The 18,118-nt window shown below is 44.0% G+C and overlaps 1 protein-coding gene across 1 annotated transcript in view; it reads left to right on the forward strand.

Moving 5' to 3' along the window:
• The first annotated feature begins 298 nt into the window (after positions 1-298).
• LOC126292304 (uncharacterized) overlaps positions 299-18,118 on the forward strand; it is a 389,476-nt gene continuing 371,656 nt past the window's right edge. The window contains exon 1 of the mRNA XM_049986236.1: positions 299-370. The gene's annotated coding sequence lies outside the window, so the exon portion shown is untranslated. The remainder of the gene's footprint in view (positions 371-18,118) is intronic.

Here is an 18,118-nt window from a genome sequence, read left to right on the forward strand (position 1 = left end):
CGTAGTCGAAATAACCTTGGCGACGTGTGGTAATAAAAGGGTGGTTTCATGCCAACAATAACAGCCAGTGCGGCAAACTGAGATCGCTGAAGAAATTTCTCATGGCTGTGGAACCCATTGCAACGAAAATATTCCGAGCAGCTGTAAAGGCAGTAGGCGCTGAAACGGCACCCGAACCGTTCGCGCATACGCCGTGCATTTGTTGACACGGCCCGGCACACGCAGCTTCCCTGCGGTTCTCGCGACCGTCGCTAGGAGCGCTGCCGTCGCGTCGTGTGCGCGCCGCTGCCTGCCCGTCAGTTTGTCTGTGACTTCCGTGTTGAGAGGAGCGATTCAGCTGCTGCCGCGGCCTGCCGACGGAGTTTTTCTCGTGAGTACCTCGTCTGCACTCCACTTGCTCGCACCGCTAGGCGCCCAAGCTCACTTCTGAAGTTGTCTTATGGAAGATATCTGCCCGGGAACCATATGTTAATGCCTACCTTTTTCTCAAATCTGAAATTCGTTTTTCAGAAACGCTCACATAGTTTGATGGGAATCGGTTATCTTATTTTGTGAAATGAATCGTGCTTTATAGTCCCAATAGTGATTTGACATGATTATTTTCGGTAGGTGCCTATTACATCACTTTCGTTTCTCGATATCTATATCTGTACTCTGCAAACCATCGCGAAGTGCATGGTACGTACAATTGTACCACTTATTAGGGTTTCTTTCCGTTCCATTCACGTCTAGAACTTGGGAAGAATAATTCTTTGACTGCCTCTGTGCTTGCTGTAGTTACTGTATGTGAGCGATACGTAGGGGGTTGTAGTATATTCCTAGCCGTCATTTACAGTCGGTTCTTGAAACTTAGCAGATTTTCTCGGGATAGTTTACGTCTGTCTGAAATATCTGTACTCTGCAAACCATCGCGAAGTGCATGGTACGTACAATTGTACCACTTATTAGGGTTTCTTTCCGTTCCATTCACGTCTAGAACTTGGGAAGAATAATTCTTTGACTGCCTCTGTGCTTGCTGTAGTTACTGTATGTGAGCGATACGTAGGGGGTTGTAGTATATTCCTAGCCGTCATTTACAGTCGGTTCTTGAAACTTAGTTAGCAGATTTTCTCGGGATAGTTTACGTCAGTCTGAAACAGTCTGCCAATTCAGTTTTTTCAGCATCTCTGTGGCCTCTCCCACGAATCAAACTTGCGGCAGTCCGGGCTGCCCTTCTCTGTATACCATTCAATATCCCCTGTTAGTCTCGTTTGGTACAGGTTCTACACATTTGAACATTCTGGGACTGGTCGCACGAGGGATTTCTTAGCAGTCTCCTTTGTGGTCTGATTGTGTTTCGCGAGTATTTTACCAGTAAACCCAAGTTTCCCAGCTGCGTTAGCCGGCAGGAGTGGCCGTGCGGTTCTAGGCGCTACAGTCTACAACCGAGCGACCGCTACGGTCACCGTTTCGAATCCTGCCTCGAGCATGGATGTGTGTGATGTCATTAGTAGGTTAGTTACTAGTTCTAAGTTCTAGGTGACTGATGACCTCAGAAAAGTCGCTTAGTGCTCAGAGCCATATGAACCTTTTTTTTGTCAGCCGCTTTGCCCACAACTGAAACTATACGATGATTCCGTGCTATGCTCAAGTTATTTGGAAGAGATGGCCCATTCCAACTGGGACTCATTGGTACTGCTGTGACAGTATATTACGTTTCTTTTTTCGTTTTGTGAAGCGCACATTTTTACGTTTCTAAACATTTATGGCAAATTGTCAATCTTTGCACCACTTTGAAAACTTATAAAGATCAGGCTGAATATTTATGCAGTTTCTTACAGACGGTACTTAATAACAGATAACAATAACCACATCATCTGCAAAAAGACTGAGATTACTATTAATATTATTCGCAATGTAACTAATACACAACATCAACAGCAAGGGCCCCAAAAAACTTCCCTCAGGAACACCCGAAGTTACTTCTACATTTGACGATGAATCTCCATCCAAGATAACATTCTGTGTCCTTCCTACCAAAACGTCCTCATCCAGTCACAAATTTTACTTGACGCCACATATTAATTTTTTCTGCACTTATAAGTTAGTAGCTATAAACTTTTGTAGTACAATCGTAATCTACAAAGTGAGCCCCTACCCTCAGACAAAATTTCGGAGGTTGTTGAGTATTTCAGTACAAGGGATCGGTGGTTCCCAGACGTTCGTTACATAGTAATTGCGTTTCGTTTGATTACCTTCGTTTATTTTCGTAGTGTACCGCACCGAAAATAACTGCTCATCTGTCGACGATGTGTGCTGACTGTCTTGTTTGGTAACAAATTTGTGCCATTCGCTCACGCTGTGTGCTGTTACCGGCCGGAGTGGAGCAGCGGTTCTAGGCGCTAGAGTCTGGAACCGCGGGACCGCTATGGTCGCAGGTTCGAATCCTGCCTCGGGCATGGATGTGTGTGATGTCCTTAGGTTAGTCAGGTAGAAGTAGTTCTAAGTGCTAGGGGGCTGCTGACCTCGGTCCTATAGTGCTCAGAGCCATTTTTTTTGTGTGCGGTTGACAATGGCAATACCATCTTTATTCTTAGCTTTCAAGCTTGGATCCAGCAGTGTTCGGTTCTGTGTTGGGTTTTCTTCCGGGCAGTACTATGCTTACCAGTCACCTGTGAAAACTCTGACTAATCATCTTTTGCAGTGCAGACGTGCGGCAAAAAGTCAGTTAGGGTCAACGGAAGCTACCGATTCCACCCGTCTGATTTGACCATGACGTAAGGGTGTTGTTGTGTGTGATGTCATTACGACGTGGAGTTTGAGTTGGTTGTGTTTGTAGATATCGCCTTGTCGTGTTTTTGTGTATTTATTGTGTATTAAACGTGTTTTTATTTACGTAGGGATGTTCTGGCTCTTGAATTTTTGAGTGTTGTGGTTTTGGTTTTGTTTTTCGTAGTTGCAGTTAGTAGTTTTTTCTTATCAATAATTATGGTTGACCTATATAGGTCAAGGGAAGTGTCTGATTCTTGCAGATTTTGTATTTTTTTGTTCGTCATTTTTGTGTTTTGGTATCGTGGTATTTTCTTTTTTTTTTTTTTTTTACTGCTATATTCAGCTTGTCCCCTCCCTAAAACCCCCAATTTCACGCGGCTGCCCCGTTAGTTTGACTGTATTTTTGGAGGGAGATGTTATTGTCTGATTTGTACGTATTTTCGTGTTTGTTGCCGCCTGTATGTAGTGGCATCATAGGCGCCATATTGGAGACGCTTAGAGTAGCCATTTCCGCCATGTTGATGACGTCATGGGTGAAAGCAGACAGGTGGAATCGGACACTTCGGTAATCCGGTCAGTGAGGCTCTGGAAAGAACTGACAGGGATGTGGAGCCATGACAACTTTTGTGCTGTGGCCACCGGCGCTCGATTCGCTTTAAATCCTGGGAGTTTGGGGGCCAAGGCAGTAAGGCGAACACAGCCTGGTGCTCTTCTGCCACGCAAGTACACTGCGAGCCGTGTGACACGTTGCGTTATCCTGTTGGGAGATGTCATCGTGCCGAGGGTAAGGAAACTGTATGTACGGGTGGACGTGGTCTACGATCATAGATTCATACTTCTGTTGAACCACTGTGGCTTTCAGAATGACGGTATCACCCAGGAAAATTGCACGAAAATATTCCCCAGACCATAACGCTCCCTCCTCCGGCCTGGAACCTTACGATGACTGTTGCAGGGCCATGCATGCTAACGGTCATCTGTGGGTTGAAGGAGAAAAGTGATTCATCTGTAAAGGCAGCCTGCCGCCGCTCAATGGACGTCCAGTTCTCTATTTGCGTTCAAATTCCAGCCTTCATCGCCGACGAACGCCAGGCAGCATGGGCGAATGAACCAAGCGCCATCTGTGGAGGCTTATACGTAATCAATGGCGTTCACTGAACGGTAATTGACAGGACACTGTTGGTTACTCCTGGGCTCATCTTGATGGTCAACTGCTCAACAGTTGTTCGCCAGGACACATCATCGTAACCGTCATTCACTCTTGTCATCTATGGCTCGCAGTGTACCACAGTTTCCTCGGTGCCGGACCGAGCGAGGGGGCGCAGTGGTTAGCACATTGGGTTCGCATTCGGGAGGTCGACGGTTCAATCCCGAATCCGGCCATCCTGATTTAGGATTTCCATTATTTCCGTAAACCGCTGCAGGAAAATGCTGGGATGGTTCCTTTGAAAGAGCACAACCGACTTCCTTCCCCGTCCTTCCGTAATCCGATGAGACCGATGACCTCGCTGTCTGGTCTCCTCCCCCAAAACAACCCAACCCAATCCCCTCGGCGCCGATTTTGGAAAGTGCCATTTTGCCTTGCACGATATGCTGTAAGCACGCTGGGAGGCGAACAGTTTACAAACTTAGCCGTTTCGGAAAAGCTTTTACCGTTAGCCCGGAAGCCACTGATCGCGCCCTTTTGAACGTCAGATTAATCGCTCCGCTGCACTGTTTTCCGCGTCCCCCGACGTTCAGCTGGATTATGTTTGGTTTGTGGGGAGCTCAACTGCGGAGTCATCAGCGGCCGTACGAAGTCCCAATCTGTATACAGTCCAGTCTAGCCACTTTCACGAGCGATGACGCTGGAAGTGCTGCCACCTGTAAGCAGTTACTGCACAGTGACGTAGAACATAGGGTGGCCACGTTAATGTGACTGCAGCGAGTAGTCGTACGTTAGGAATGGTACACAGCAGAGCAGATAGGTTTCCTGGTGATGAGCTGGGCAGTGTCAACCTGAATTAAGGCCGGCCCAAAGACCCTAAGCTGAAATATTCCGGATGCGATGGTAGTAGACATATCATAGTAGTTTAGTATCTATGTATACTGTGTGGTTTGCGTTGTACGTTTTGGTGATAGGATATCACAAACTTTTATACTACCGTGAAGATATTTTTCGAGAGGTAACTGATACGATAGATCGAATAAATCACTATGCAAAACGAGGATAATGGAATGTAATCAAATTAAATCGGGTGATGCTGAGGGAATTAGATTAGGAAATGAGACACTTAAAGTAGTAAAGGAGTTTTGCTATTTAGGAAGTAAAATAACTGATGATGGTCGAAGTAGAGAGGATATAAAATGTAGACTGGCAATGGCAAGGAAAGCGTTTCTGAAGAAGAGAAATTTGTTGACGTCGAGTATAGATTTATGTATCAGGAAGCCGTTTCTGAAATTATTTGTTTGGAGTGTAGCCATGTATGGAAGTCAAACATGGACGATAACTAGTTTGGTCAAGAAGAGAATAGAAGCTTTCGAAATGTGGTGCTACAGAAGAATACTGAAGATAAGGTGGATAGATCACGTAACTAATGAGGAGGTATTGAATAGGATTGGGGAGAAGAGGAGTTTGTGGCACAACTTGACTAGAAGAAGGGACCGGTTGGTAGGACATGGTTTGAGGCATCAAGGGATCACAAATTTAGCATTGGAGGGCAGCGTGGAGGGTAAAAATCGTAGGGGGAGACCAAGAGATGAGTACACTAAGCAGATTCAGAAGGCTGTAGGCTGCAGTAGGTACTGGGAGATAAAGCTTGCACAGGATAGAGTAGCATGGAGAGTTGCATCAAACCAGTCTCAGGACTGAAGACAACAACAACAACATTATTACTGTTTAACGAGCCGCCGGAAACCAGTGGTACGCGGTACCAAACTACGCAGGAAATATTCCTCAACATTCTTTGAAATTTAGTTCAAACGGCTCTAGCACTATGGGACTTAACTTCTATGGTCATCAGTCCCCTAGAACTTAGAACTTCTTAAACCTAACTAACCTAAGGACATCACACATAGCCATGCCCGAGGCAGGATTCGAACCTGCGACCGTAGCAACAGTGCGGTTCCTGACTGAAGCGCCTAGAACCGCTCGGCTGTGTTTAACGCTGTATTGTGGAACACAATTGGAAAAAAAATGTTGTTGCTGTTAAAGAGCTGTAACCTACAGCTAAGTAATTATGTAATGAATGTGTCACCGTTATTTACAACCAACAGGCACATGGATAAACACGAAAATATGTTGTAGCGAATAGTACTATGGATGAAATAGTTACTACAGTTCACTGCCGTAATATTAACATGCATAGTAACGTATATATCAAGTGCGATCATCCCTATATTGTCTCAGGAAAATCGAGAGTAAGATAACCGACCGGTGACAACAGGGTGAATAGAGACGGAATTCTAGGCTGGAACGGAGATGGATCGGAGGGAAATCGACCGTCCCGTTTCTAAAAGAAACATCCGAGCATTCTTTCTTTGTAGAAAAACTACAGTTTTGGATGTCCAGAAGCGAATTCCTACCTCCATCTTCCCGAATGGATGTTCTGTGTCTTATCGTTACGCCATCTCGTTCTGTTTTTGCCTGATAGTTTAATGCGAGGGCAGTTAAAGAACGTATGATAATTTACGAACACTAAGGATGGCGGTTATAGCTCAAACAACCGGTTTTCGGCTGTTGCGCTTAGTTTCAACTCAAGCTTAACCTGACCGTTGAAACCGTCCAAAATAATCTGTTTCTGAAGTAACCGAATTTCCGACAATAAACGACAGTCTTCGAAGAAAGATTGAAAAAATTCCAGCGGGGAAGAAGGAGTAGGAGATCTAGATTGATGTGAGGTTGAGACTGTGGCAGAAGTCCGTCTAGCTGTCTCCATCAGAGGTGGTGAAGGAGACGGACGGCCGAGGTGAGAGCGAAAGCTCGCGAGTGAACGACTTTCTGCAGCCTCACTTTTTCACCATGAAGCAGCAACAAAATTAAGGGATCAGTTCTTATTCCAAGTTTATAGCACTTCAACAAAATTATAGGTACATCACTCCAAATTTACAATCAAATTTGCCTTCTCTCGTAAGGGACATTGTGAATGTTTTCTCGTCAAATGATGTCTCAGGTTCGTTGCACATTCTCTAGTTTTTAATCTTTTATAGCAAGTGGAGCTTTGTATGTTACCACGCCTCATAAAATACTTTCAAACTAGGTATAGTGCCATTCTGCAGTGTAATGCTCGTTTCTGACTGTCAGCGTTGTTATTAAAAAAAACACAGATCGAATCTTCCCATTTTCAATAATACCGTAATATTTCAAAGCAATGTAAATTTTACGAATAAACATTCGTAAAAAGTTTTATTTAAAAACGAAAACTTTTAGCACCGCTGCTATGGAAAACTGATATGCTTGTTTTTTCAGCCAATGAAAAAACCCTGCTATAACCGAGACCAAACAAATAGCGAAAGATACCGGTTATTCAGAACTAAAATACCAGTATCGATCTAATCTGTCGGTTTTCCCCATCTCTATTTTGAACACCGAAAAAAAAGATTGTGGTGATGGCCACAAGTTAAATAGCTCACGCTTACCACGATCATTGTAAGGGTGGGAAAAAGATAACATTCCGTGTTCGCCCACAATTCGAATTAACTGCGACATATGAGTCTTGAGCAACGTGGCTGAGAGTCCGTTCCGAGCTGAAAATGATGACTGTCTGTCGTTGGTAACACATCCTTCACGCTTGTTCCACTAAGAAGCGACGGAAAATAACATTGCGTGTAAGAGAAAGAAGGTTAGGGTTTAATGTGCAGTCGACAGCGAGGTGGTCAAAGACGGGGCGACAGCTCGGAATGTTGCGAGGGTGGGGGAGCAAACAGGCTGTGACCTTTCGGTGCGACCACCCCGGCATTTGCCTGCAGAGATTTGGGGAAACCGCGGAAACCTAAATCTGGATGGCCGGGCGCAGGTCTGAACCATCGTCGTGCACCACGCGAGTCTACGTGTAGAGTAAGACGAAGGCAGACGAGAATTTTAAAAAAAAGTAATACTACCTGCACTCGATATATCGAAAAAAATATCGACAAATCGACGGGAAAAAGATTGACGTACCGGCCTATAAAGTGCACGTTGTAAATATAATGCCGGTTTTACAGCTGTATATCAATAAGGTATCCCCCTAAGAGCAAGAATTGAAAGGAAAACGATGCACGTTCTTGCTTGGCGAAAACCACTTCGGTAACAATGGTAACTGCAGATAAGTGGCACGGTATCACGTGTCCGATGGGTCCGTAATTCGGTTCCGTCACGTATCGGATTTGTCCGGAACACTTGATGTCGACTCCCTTGTTCTTTCATTTCCGTGAACTGCAGCGACCTCGCAGTTATAGTGTCAAAATTGTGTGGTGCAGTAAGCGTTGGAGTGTCTGTTGGTAGCGCCAAGCGGCGATTACTTCTGCATTTCTCCTCACACTTCTCCGCCCACGGCAAAGACCAATATTGTCACGCAGACCTTTGTTCGACATTTTCAGTAAGTGTTTTTGAAGAATGCCAATGTGAAGAAACAGCACTCTGATTGCGTTGGAAACTGTTTATTGACGCAACGGGCGTACTATTTCGTCACATCGGAAATGTTATTCCATTCACACCTCCACCTTCCAGTGCAAGCCGACTACTTTATGTCACCTATACTTGCTTCACACAGTCAAAGAGAACGTGAAGGTCAAAAAATGGTAAGACATCTTCACACACTGAAAGAAAGATTATTTTCTACTATAGTTTCAAAAGAAGAATTTCAAATATTTACCGAAAATTGTGTAAAAATATTATATAAAAATAAGGGAAGAAAACAGATCCTAGCAATTATAGGGGAATCTCCCTCTTACCAGTGACCTATAGGATCTTGTCTAAGGCGCTTTTAAAAAGAGCAGAAGAGATACTTGACAAACAGCTAGGAGAGTATCAGGCTGGATTTAGGAAGGGAAGGTCATGTGCAGAACAAATACTAAATTTAAAGAACATAATAGAAATGAGGAAAATCAGGAACTTAAAATATGTAACTACTTTTGTGGATTTAAAAGAGCCTATGATTCAATTGACAGAAATACACTGCTTGATATCTTAAAAGAATTGGGACTTGATGCTAAAACAACTGCAATAATTAAAGGTACTTTGACAAATACAAAATCGAAAGTAAAAATTAAGGGAGAGCTCTCAAAATCGTTTGAAATAAAGTCAGGTGTTCGACAGGGAGATTGTCTGTCACCTCTGCTTTTCAATTGTGTCTTGGAGAAGGTAGTTTGAGAATGGAGGAAGGCCATCAATACTAAAAGGATTCAACTAGGGAGAAATCCAAACAAGATCACTGTCGACTGTTTAGCCTTCGCAGATGACATGGCATTGATTACAGATTCACTAGACAATGCCCAAGAACAAATAAGAGAACTACAAAAACAAGCAGCCAAAGTAGGACTACAAATATCCTATAAAAAAAACAAAGTTTATGACAAACATGTGTGATGCTCCTCAAAATATTGCAGTTGACAACAACACAATACACAAAACAGATTCCTTTAAATACCTAGGAGAGTGGATTACATGCAATGCCAAAGAAAAGATAGCTATAGGAACTAGAGTGCACAAAATGGAAAGAGTGTTTCATATGACCAAAAACGTTTATAATAAAAAAATCCTTGTCCTGGAACACGAAATTAAGACACTACCAAACAGTGGCCAGACCTGAAGCTCTCTATGCGGCAGAAACACTTAAACTTACAAGAAATGGAGATCTTGAGAAACTAGAGAAGGTCGAAAGAAGAATTTTAAGGAAAATACTGGGAACTAAAAGAAACGATAATGCTGAATACAGGTTAAGACCAAACAGAGAGCTATATCTGAAAACGGAGAAACTAAGTGATGTAATGAGGAAGAGGAGACTACAGTTTTTTGGACATATATTCAGAATGGGTAACAACAGACTAACCAAGCGGATATTCACATTACTCAATAGCTACAAATCCAAGCCAGCATGGTTCATAGAGACTGAAAAGGACATTGAAAATGCTGGAGTTAGAATAGACACAATCCGAACACATTTCAGAAAGGCATTTCAAAAAGCAGAGTTTCAGGAGAGAAAGAAAATAACTAGACGAAAGTGGACTCAAGAAGAAAGGGAACAACACTCTAAAAGGATGAAGGAAATTTGGAAACTGAGGAAATCTAATACAATGAAGAGTAGCCAAAGTTGATTCATCGTACCCCCCAAATGGGTTAGTCGAAAGAAGAAGATATAAAAAAAATAAGCACTCGATACTGCCATTTCAATATTGATATATCGTGGAAAAAAATATCGTCGATATATACACATCAAAAAACGTTTTGCATCATCTCGGTTCCGAGAATTCCGGAATATGAACAGAAAATTGGAATAGAGAGCAACATAAACAACATTTCCGCCCTTTTTATTGCTCATGGAAAACCACACATTGCATGTTGTACCATCATACAGCGAGACCGTCAGAGGTGGTGATCGAGATTGCTGTACACACCGGTACCTCTAACACACACTAGCACGTCCTGTTGCATTGCTGCGTGCCTGTATTCGTCGTGGCTTACTAGCGACAAGTTCATCAAGGCACTGTTGGGCCAAATTGTCCCGCTTCTCAACGGCGATTCGGCATTGATTCGTCAGAGCGATTGGTGGGTCACGTCGTCCATCAACAGTCCTTTTCAATCTATCCCAGGCACGTACAAAAGGGTTCATGTCTCGAGAACATGCTGGCCACTCTAGTCGAGCGATGTCGTTATCCTCAAGGAAGTCATTCCCAAGATGTGCACGATGGGGGCGCGAATTGCCGTCCATGAAGAAGAGTGCCTCGTCAATATGCTGGCGATATGGTTGCACTATCGGTCGGATGATGGCACTCACGTATGGTACAGCCGTTACGGTGCCTTCCATGACCACCAGCGGCGCACATCGGCCCCACATAATGGCATCCAAAAACAGCAGGGAACCTCCGCCTTGCTGCATTCTCTGGACAGTGTGTCTAAGGCGCTCAGCCTGACCGTGTTGCCTCCATACACGTCTCTGACGATTGTCTGGTTGAAGGCATATGCGACACTCATCGGTGAATAGAACGTGATGCCAATCCTGAGCGGTCCATTCAGTTTGTTGTTGGGCCCATCTGTACCGCGCCGCATGGTGTCGTGGTTGCAAAGGTAGACATCGCCATGGACGTCGGGATTGAAGCTGCGCATCATGCAGCTTATTGCGCACGGTTTGAGTCGTAACACGACGTCCTGTTGCTGCACGAAAAGCATTATTCAATATGGTGGCGTTGCCGTCAGGGTTCGTCCGAGCCACCTAATCCGTGGGTAGGAGTCATCCACTGCAGAAGTAGCCCTTGGGCAGCCTGAGCGAGGCATGTTATCAACATTTCCTGTGTCTTTGTTATCTCCTCCATGTCCGAACAACATCGCTTTGGTTCACTCCGAGACTCCTGGACACTTCCCTTGTTGGGAGCCCTTCCTGGCACAAAGTAATATTGCAGACGCGATCGAACCGCAGTATTGACCGTCTAGGCACGGCTGAACTACAGACAGCACGAGCCGTGTACCTCCTTCCTGGTGGAATGACTGAAACTGACCGGCTGTCGCACTTCATCCGTCTATTAGGCACTGCCCATGCATGTTTGTTTACATCTTTGGGTAGGTTTAGTGACATCTCCAAACAGTCAAAGGGACTGTGTCTGTGGTGCAATATCAACAGTCAACGTCTATTTTCGGGAGTTCTGGGAACCAGGGTGACGCAAAACTTTTTTTGATGGTTGTATATTGGTATCTTTTAGAATAAATACCTATATATCGGTATTTTATCAACAGACCTACTACACGGTTCATTCGGGTGGGAGGACGTAAGGTCGAAACGAGCTATTAGCTTACAGCACATTTGTTGAAGGCGCCATTGGCAGACGATGGAAAGGCGGTCGGACGGTACCGATCGGCTGCCAGGTCGAAAGAGGCATTAATTTTTTTACGTTTTATTTTTAAATTTATTGGCTGTTGGTCCATATACCATGCCGTGGGAACCATATTATATGATTATGACGAAAACAGATTTACTTAAATGCATAAGGAGTACACAGTGGTTAATGAAAGACTGTTAAAGTAATAGGAACGGCCGACAAATACAAATCGTTAAGCTCATTGAGAAAAATGGTGAAGAACTGGATAGTGAGGTGAATATTTTGGTTGTACGATGGCCTAAAAGTAGAGATTAAACAAGATGTGGGTACAGGAAACAGTCGGCGGTATGGCAGAGAACTTCTCGGTGCAAGTAGACACTCAGTTATGCCGTATTGTTTCGAATGTAATTCGCACATTTCCCGCAAAATTAGGCCACAAAATGTATAGCAAGGCTTATCTACAACTATCAGACATACTCTACAAGCCGCTACACGGTGACGGATACCGTATCCACTGCGAGTGGGTGCATTTCCCGTCCCACTCGCAAACACAGTGAGAGGAAAGCAACTGTGCATATGCCTGCGTACGAGCCCAGATTTGTGTTATCTCGTCTCCGCTGTGAAATGTACGTTGGCGGCAGTAGAAACGTTCTGTAACCAGCAGAAAACGCCGCTTTTCTAAACTATCTGAAAAGTGTTTCCCGAAAGAACGTCTTCTTCCCTCCAGGTATTCCCATTAGAGTACTCGCGTGTTGATCAAACCTACCGGTAACAACTCTAGCAGCACGCCCGTCAATTGTTCCGGTATCTTCCTTTAATCCGACTTGGTGGGGATCCTAAATATTCGAGCAACGAACGTGTCGATCAGTTGGCCAAGCAGGTCACCCCTGGAGTTTGATCTCGTGGAAAGAGACCTCCGGTCAGCCCTACATCGCAAGGTCCGCGATGTCTGGAGCTCTAATGGTCTGTCTCGAACACGCCAAATAACCTCCGCACGGTCGTCGTCCACGGCCGTATGGAACTCATCCTCGAGGAGGACGCGTATGGACTCTGTTGTTCCCTGCCGTCTCAGAATTGGACACACGCGGTTGACCCGCAGCTATCTCCTTCGCCTTGAGTACCCGCCCAAGTGTCGCTGTGACGCAGGGCTGACAGTGGTCCATCTTCTGACGGACTGCCCCCTTTTAGCCCCCTTGTGGCAGTCCTTTAATTTACCAGCTGCACTTCCTTTAATTCTCGGTGTCAATGCCTCTATAGCTGGCTCAGTTTTACGTTTTATCCGTGCAGCTCGGTTTTATCACTCGCTCTAGTGTGGGCGCTCTCGCACGATTTCTCAGGCTCCACCCACTACAGCGACTTTTAATTGTGACGTAGATACCAAAGTAGTGTCTTTTATGGTAACAAGTTGTGTTGGTACCTCTATCAACGCCTTCCAGCTGGAGATTTTCCGTTTGTAGTTGAGTGGTTGACGTTTTACCTGATCCATCGACCACTGTAGTCTGTTTTACTTTAGTCAACTATTTGCTCTGCTCCTTTTAAGTGTCCTCTATTTTGTGTTACTGCGGTGTTCATTTTAGCTCTGTACGCCTTCGTGTTCCCTCCCTCTGGGTGCAGAGGTTACGCTTTTACTGTGTAGGCCTTTTGCAAGTATGTCTGTTTGGAACAGGGGACTGATGACACGATGTTTAGCCCCCATCAAACCCCAAAACCAACCAACCTAATCATTCGAGCAGATATCAAGATCTGCGCATGTGTTATGTAAACATCACCTTTGTAGCTCACCTTCACTACAACCAAACATAAATGCTCATCATATTTCTCCGTCGTTTCTTAACTTTACAGCTACGTATTAAATCGATGTGACGAGTCAAGTACCATATCCCTGGTGTAGTGTCCCAACATTATATGATTGTTTTTCCCACACATCAACATTAACTTACATTACCCGCATTTAGAGCTAGCTGCCATTCATCAAACGAAGTACAAATTCTATCTGTCGGCCTGCACCATCCTACAGTCACTCAAGAACGACACTTCCACGTTTATTACAGCGTCATCAGCAAGCAGTAGCAAACTATTCTCAACCTGTCCATCAGATCGTTTATACACCGAAGCGCCAGATAAACTGGTACAGGCACACATATTCAAATACAGACATGTCTAAACAGGCAGAATACGACGCTGTGAACACCAACGCCTATATCAGACAACAAGTGTCTGGCGCAGCTCTTAGATCCGTTACCTACTGTTGTATGGCAGGTTATCAAGATTTAAGTGAGTTTGAACGTGCTGTTATAGTTGGAGCACGAGCGATGGGAAACAGCATATCCGAGGTAGCGATGGAGAGGGGATTTTCCCGTATAACCATTTCACTCGTGTACTGTATCTGGAGTCTGGTAAAACATCAAGTCACCTACATCGCTGCTGCCGGAAAAAGGTTCCGCAAGAACGAGACCTACGATGACTGAAGAAAATCGTTCAACGTGACACAAGAGTAACCCTCCCTCATATTGTTCCAGATTTCAGTGCTCTGCCATAATCAAGTGTCAGCGTGCGAACCATTCAAAGAAACATCGTCGATATGGGCTTTCGGAGCCGAAGGGCCACTCGTGTATCCTAGATGACTGCACGACACAAAGCTTTACGCTTCGCCAGGGCTCGTCAACACCGGCATTGGACTGTTGACGACTGGAAACATGTTGCCTGGTCGGACGAGTCTCGTTTCAAATTGTATCGAGCGGATGGACCTGTACGGGTATGGAGACAACCTCATAAACCATGGACCCTGCGTGTGAGCAGGCGACTGTTCAAGTTGGTGGAGGCTCTAACCGCGCAGTTGAGCGCCCCACAAACCAGCCATCATCATCATCATCATCATCATCTAATGGTGTGGGGTGTGTGCAGTTGGAGTGATATGAGACCCCAGATAAATCTTGATACGACTTTGACAGGTGACACGTATGTAAGCATCCTGTCTGATCACCTGCATATATTCATGTCTATTGTGCATTCCGACTTACTTGGGCGATTCCAGCAGGACAATGCGACACCTCACACGACCAAAATTGCTACAGAGTGGCTCCAGGAACACTCTTCTGAGTTGAAGCACTTCCGCTGCCCACCAAATTCCCCAGATATGAACATTATTGAGCGTATATGGGATGCCTTCCAACGTGCTGTTCAGTAGAGATCTCCACACCCTCTCACTCTTATGGTTTCTCGGACAGCCCTGCAGGATTCAGCGCTATTTCTGACACTAGACGAGTCCATACCGCGTCGTGCTCGCGGGGGTCCTACACGTTATTAGGTAGGTCTATCAGTTTCTTTGCCTCTTAGTTTACTTCACTCGCAGCCAAAATTATAGTGTCGCTATGCAAATATAGCGTGTGCTTAGGTTAGTGGTGCGTGATTTATAAACGATAAATTTATGTACAGATTTTCGAAAACGGTTCGAATTTGAAAATGTAATTTAGTAGACAATCCATCGGCAGATTGGCTTAAATCATTCAAACAACATATCGCAGCTGGGAACGCAACCTCAAAAATCATATTTGCCTTCTGCCCTTTGGTAATTCCCAAAGACTGGGAACCACACACCAAAGTATGCAACACCATAAACGGTAATCACACGAAACTAGGGAGGCACATACGCTAAAAGAACGTCCCAAAAAAAATCGTTAATTGAACTAAACAGTAATTTCTGTTTCACAAACTTGCGGTCCAAAACATTGTTTCTTATCTAACAGTCAGACAGTAACGAAAACATTGTAAAGTGGAAACGTGTCGTGAAACATTGTGTACAAGAAGTGAACAAATATACGGAAACACAACACAATACTACATATAAAACGGTACTGGAAAACCATTAGGATGCAAAGCAGCTTCCAGTGGTCTCGGAATATCTACAACTACATCTACATGGATGCTCTGCAAATGACATTTAAGTGTCTGGCAGAGGGTCCATCGAACCACCTTCACAATATTCTCTATTCTTCCAATCTCGTATAGCGCGCGGAAACAATGAACAACTATATCTTTCCGTACGGGATCTGATTTCCATTATTTTATCATGATGATCGTTTCTCTCTTTGTAGGTCGGTGTCAACAAAATATTATCGCATTCAGAAGAGAAAGTTTGTCATTGGAATTTCGTGATAAGATTCCGTCGCAACGAAAAACGCCTTTCTTTTAATGATGTCCAGCCCAAATCCAGTATCATTTCTGTGACAATCTCTCCCATATTTCGCGACAATACAAAACGTGATGCCCTTCTTTGAACTTTTCCGATGTACTCCTTCAGTCCTAACTAGTAAAGTTCCCACACCGCGCAGCAGTATTCTAAAACAGGACGGACAAGAGTAGTGTAGGCAGTCTCCTTAGTAGGTCTGTTACATTTTCTAAGTGTCCTGCCAATAAAATGTCTTCCTACGAATTTTAGTTGTTCGTAATTGTAATTCCTAGGTATTTAGTTGAATTTACGGCCTTTAGATTTGACAGATTTATCGTGTAACCCAAGTTTAATGGATTCGTTTTAGCACACATGTGGATGACCTCACACTTTTCGGTATTTAGTGTCATTTGCCAATTTTCGCACCATACAAATATTTTTCTAAATAGTTTTGCAATTTGTTGCAGTCTTCTGATGATTTTACTAGTCGATAAACGACAGCGTTATCTGCAAACAACCTAAGACGGCTGCTCAGATTGTCTCCCATATCGTTGATATAGACAAGAAACAGCAAAGGGCCTATAACACTACCTTGGGGAACGCCAGAAATTGCTCCTGTCCTACTCAAAGACTTTCCGTCAATTACTACCAACTGTGACCTCTCTGACAGGAAATCACAAATCCAGTCTCGTAACTGAGACGATATTCCATAAACAAGCAATCACTACGAACCGCTTGTGTGGTACAGTGTCGAAAGCCTTCCGGAAATCCAGGAATACGGAATCGATCTGAAATCCCTTGTCAATAGCACTCAACACTTCATGTGAAAAGATCTAGCTGTGTTTCACAAGAACGATGTTTTCTAAACTCATGTTGACTGTGTGTCAATAGGTCGCTTTCTAATTCATTATGTTCGAACACAATACGTGTTCCAAAATCCTTCTGCCCATCGACGTTAATGATTTGGCCCTGGATTACTCCTATTACCTTGCTTGAATGTTGGTGTGATCTGTGCAACTTTCCGCTCTTTGGGTACGGATCTTTCATCCAGAGAGCTGTTGTAAGTGATTGATGAGTATGGAGCTGTAGCACCAGCATACTATGAAAGGAACGTAGTAGGTATACAACCTCGATCGGAAGATTCGCTTTTGTTCAGTGATTTACGTTCCTTCACTACTCTGAGGATACTAATTTACATCTACGTTACTCACGTTGACAGCTGTCTTTGATTCGTTTTCTGGAACATTTATATCGTCTTCTTTTGTAAAGACATTTCGTAGGGCTCTGTTTAGTAACTCTGCTTTGGCAGCTTTGTCTTCCATAGTATCTCCATTGCCATCGCGCAGAGATCGCATTGATTGCGTCTTGCCGCTAACAAACTTCCCGTACGACCAGAATCTCTTTGGATTTTCTGCCAGGTTTCGAGACAAAGTTTCGCCGTGGAAATTATTATAAAACATTTCGCATTGAAGTCCGCGCTATTTTTCGAGTTTCTGTAAAAGATCGCCAATCTTGGAAATTATGCGCCTGTTTTAGTTTGGCATTTGAATGTTGTTTCTGCATCAGTGTTTTGTCCCGTTTTGTGTACCAAGGAGGATCAGCTCTGTTGTTTGTTAATTTACTAGGCACAAATCTCTCAGTTGCTGCCGATACTTTTTCTCTGAATTCACGCTGCATCTGGTTTACACTTACATTAATTTGGAAGGAGTGGAGATTGTCTCTCAGGAAGGCGTCAAGTAAATTTTATCTGCTTTTTTGAATAGGTATATTTCTCGTTTATTTTCGGAGGATTTCGAGATTACAATATTCAGTCTCGCTACGACAACCATGTGTTCACTAATCCGTGTATCCGTTTAGATGCTCGTTATTAAATCTGGATTGTTTGGTGCTAAGAGGTCAAGTGTGTTTTCACAACCGTTTACTATTCGTGTGGGCTCATGAACTACCTGCTCGAAATAGTTTTCAGAGAATGCGTTTACCACAATTTCGGATGATGTTTTATGCGAACCTCCGGAATTAAATATGTATTTCGCCAACGTATCGAGGGTAAATTAAAGTCACCACCGACTACAATTGTGTGGGTCGGGTAGGTGTTTGAAAAAAAACTCAAGTTTTGTTTGAACCTTTCAACAACTCTATCATTTGTATTGGAAGGTCGGTAAAAGGATCGAGTTATTATTTTATTCTGGTTGCCAATAATAACTTCTGCCC

This window comes from Schistocerca gregaria, chromosome 9, assembly GCF_023897955.1.
Source record: "Schistocerca gregaria isolate iqSchGreg1 chromosome 9, iqSchGreg1.2, whole genome shotgun sequence".
In the NCBI taxonomy this organism is placed as follows: domain Eukaryota; kingdom Metazoa; phylum Arthropoda; class Insecta; order Orthoptera; family Acrididae; genus Schistocerca; species Schistocerca gregaria.